Here is a 4,074-nt window from a genome sequence, read left to right as displayed (position 1 = left end):
ATTTTATAATAATGATATTTTATTATTATTTTATAATAATGATATTTTATTATTATTTTATAATAATGATATTTTATTATTATTTTATAATAATGTTATTTTATTATTATTTTATAATAATGATATTTTATTATTATTTTATAATAATGATATTTTATTATTATTTTATAATAATGATATTTTATTATTATTTTATAATAATGATATTTTATTATTATTTTATAATAATGATATTTTATTATTATTTTATAATAATGATATTTTATTATTATTTTATAATAATGATATTTTATTATTATTTTATAATAATGATATTTTATTATTATTTTATAATAATGATATTTTATTATTTTATAATATTGTTATTATTTTATAATAATGATATTTTGTTATTATTTTATAATAATGATATTTTGTTATTATTTTATAATAATGATATTTTGTTATTATTTTATAATAATGATATTTTGTTATTATTTTATAATATTTTATTATTTTTAATATTTTATTATTACTTTGATAATAATATTTTATTATTATTTTGATAATAATAAAATATAGATATTATATTATAATATATTATAATATAATATATCATAATGTTATAATATAATGATAATATAATATATCATAATATTATATTATTTTATACATTATTTTATATATTATTATATTATAATAAATATTATATTTATTATAATGTAATATATTATAATATGTGTAATCTTTATATTAAATATCTCTAATATTTATATTAAAATATTACAGGTAATATAGATATTATTACATAACAATAAAATATTGTAGTAAAATATTATAAATAAAAAAGGTCATCTGGCTATTTATCTTACTTCTGTTTCTTTCCAACTTTTTGCTTTTTTCCTTTTGCCCTGTCTTATAAACTAGGGAAAAGGGGAGGCTGGGGAGAAGCTGGGAAGGACAACAGGAGAAGTGGTGGTCTCATTTCATAAAACCAGGCACATGAGTCCCTGGTCCCTGGTAAGACAAGGTGTGATGAGGAAGTGGCTTAATTGGGAAGAGGTTTTCTTATCTATCCTTCTTCTCACTGGCTTTCGTTTCAGAAATCTTTGTGACAAAGCCCCATGTTTTGAGGCGGTGTGTTCCGCAGCCTTTGCAGGGCAAAGGAAAGCAGGTGAGAAGAGGGAGAGATGAGGAAACCTCTTCCCGATTAAGGTGCTTTGATTCCAAGGAAGTTCCCGCTATGGAACCTGCTCCTTGTTCCAGGTATATTCCTTCTTTTTTCTTTTTTTTTTTTTTGTAGTCAGCTATTTAATGAGGTTCTTAAGACATTTAGAACACCAATTTGTGAGGATAGATTCCATTGGTCAGGGCAAACACAGATCCTAGGTAGCCCTGGAGCTGAGGAATAGCTTTGATTTTTGGTGAAATCTGTGCGTCCACAGCTTTCTGATCAATCTCGCGCTGCTACGTAATCTCATATGTCTCTTTTTCTGTGTTGACGATGGCACCTTCCTGGTGTCTGGGCTTCTGCACCTGCTGCTTCTTGAAGTAAGCATCAGTAAGATGTTTTGGGATTTTTACATGCTGATACCGATTTTGGTTGAGGTGGCAGTGACAAATTTCTGCTGCGTTCTTTGTGGAGGGACTCGATTGAGGACCAGAGGTCCAGTCACGAGTAACAAGCCACTAGCCAGCTGCTTCAGGAAAACCATCACCTTCCTGGTGTCTGGGCTTCCGCAGATGCTTCTTCTTGAAGTGGGCATCAGTAAGATGTTTTGGGATTTTTACATTGCTGATATCGATTTTGGTTGAGGTGGCAGTGACAAATTTCTGATGCGTTCTTCGTGGAGGGACTCGATTGAGGACCAGAGGTCCAGTCACAAGTAACAAGCCACTAGCCAGCTGCTTCAGGAAAACCATCACTTTCCTGGTGTCTGGGCTTCCGCAGCTGCTTCTTCTTGAAGTAAGCATCACTAAGATGTTTTGGGATTTTTACACTGCTGATATCGATTTTGGTTGAGGTGGCAGTGACAAATTTCTGCTGCGTTCTTTGTGGAGGGACTCGATTGAGGACCAGAGGTCCAGTCAGAAGTAACAAGCCACTAGCCAGCTGCTTCAGGAAAACCATCACCTTCCTGGTGTCTGGGCTTCCGCAGATGCTTCTTCTTGAAGTGGGCATCAGTAAGATGTTTTGGGATTTTTACATTGCTGATACCGATTTTGGTTGAGGTGGCAGTGATAAATTTCTGCTGCGTTCTTTGTGGAGGGACTCGATTGAGGACCAGAGGTCCAGTCACGAGTAACAAGCCACTAGCCAGCTGCTTCAGGAAAACCATCACCTTCCTGGTGTCTGGGCTTCCGCAGATGCTTCTTCTTGAAGTGGGCATCAGTAAGATGTTTTGGGATTTTTACACTGCTGATATCGATTTTGGTTGAGGTGGCAGTGACAAATTTCTGATGCGTTCTTCATGGAGGGACTCGATTGAGGACCAGAGGTCCAGTCACAAGTAACAAGCCACTAGCCAGCTGCTTCAGGAAAACCATCACTCTTGCCCATGTGGCCTGCAGTGAGGAGGATCCGAATGGTCCCGGGCGTAATGCTGGCTCGCCGTTTTCTCACGTGCTCACTGGTACATCTTCAGTAGGATTGTCGTACCCAGGCGAGTTAGTGAGAACGCCACACTTTGAGACGAATTAAGAGTCCTTTATTAAGCCGGCGGCCAAAGAGACGGCAAACGCTCAAAATTCTCTCCCCCATGCGGAAGGGGCTCGATTAACTTTTATACCTAGGTTTAGGAAGGGGAGGGGGACTCAAATGTAATAATTCTACAGAAGTAAAAACATGCAAGAATGAAAAAAATCAAAAGAGTTACAGAGTGATAAACAAGTAACAGACAAATGGTGACAAGAAGAGCAACGGTAGCAGGTGCAAGGTTCTAAATCTTTCATTATAATTAGATATACGGTCTATGCAGGACACGAACTCAAGGTTTTATGTTGTTATCTCTTGGAGGAAAATTCCTGGGAACTTCATACATTGTGGGTGCCAGTACCTTATTAGTTAATTGGGCTCGTTTGAAATGCTGAGGATCTGTTTACCCAGGCCAACTCCTTAGGAAAGGGGGTTGGGTGAGGAGCCCTTAGAGTCTTGTAAATTAAGCGGTCAATTGGAGTTTGTCCGGCCTTCCCAGCTAGAGAGAGTCTTATTTACATGAGAAGCAGGGCTAGGTGATTAAAGAGACAAGCAGAACAAAATTCAAAGTAACGAGTTAAACTAAAAACAAGGGTAGGCATTTCAGGATAATATCTAGGCATTTTGCAAAGTTTAACCACGCGGGTACCTCCGTCCTTGTCACCGGCAACTGGTTTTGTAACGGTTGCAAGAACCTTCTCCTTCTTTTTCTTTTGAACCTTGGATTCAGTGGCTGAGTACTTCCTCTTGTACACGGCCTTTCCGGAATACACGGCAGATATAGGGATTGCCTGCCAATTCCTCTGACAAGGACACGGTGGTGGCTGCAATGGGGCTTCCTCTTCTTGGGCCTTTTAGCCTTGAGGTGACGCTTTTTCACCTCGCCACCAGCATCGGCCTTCTTGGCCTCAGATGTCTTCTCTTTAGTATCTGCCTTCTCAACTTTTTCACCTGCCATCGTGCAAGATGGGAAAGAGAGTTTCCAGGGATATTCTTAAGGAAGGAGACCAGTACTCCCCCTGCTGCCCTCGTCCCCTCACCTTGCCTAGCTCACAAGACAGGAGGAGAGAAAAAGCAAGAAGTTGGAAAAAAAAAAACAAAAAAAACACACACAAAAGTAATGTAGCAGGACGAGCCTCAGACAAAACCTCTCAGACAGCAAGTTGTAGAAGGAAGGGCTTTATTCAGCTGGAAGCATCGGGAAGCTACTGCCTTAAAATCCCAGCTCTCCAAATGCACAATTTCTGTCCCTTTTAAGAGTTCACAACACTAAAGATTTCACAGGAAAGGGTCGTGATTGATTTGAGCAGGCAAGGGGTACGTGACAGGGGCTGCGTGCACCTGTGGTCAGAGAGAAACAGAACGGGCAGGGAGTTTCCCAGTGTTCTTCTATACGATGT

General features: G+C 37.9%; 1 pseudogene; it reads right to left on the bottom strand.

Annotated features, from left to right (window-relative positions):
- Positions 1-1,274: 1,274 nt before the first annotated feature.
- On the bottom strand, positions 1,275-3,632 carry LOC129138874 (large ribosomal subunit protein eL6-like; annotated as a pseudogene).
- Positions 3,633-4,074: the final 442 nt, after the last annotated feature.

This window comes from Pan troglodytes, chromosome X, assembly GCF_028858775.2.
Source record: "Pan troglodytes isolate AG18354 chromosome X, NHGRI_mPanTro3-v2.0_pri, whole genome shotgun sequence".
Lineage (NCBI taxonomy): Eukaryota > Metazoa > Chordata > Mammalia > Primates > Hominidae > Pan > Pan troglodytes.
Note: the sequence above shows the minus strand (reverse complement) of the source record. Positions and strands in the feature narration are given on the sequence as shown.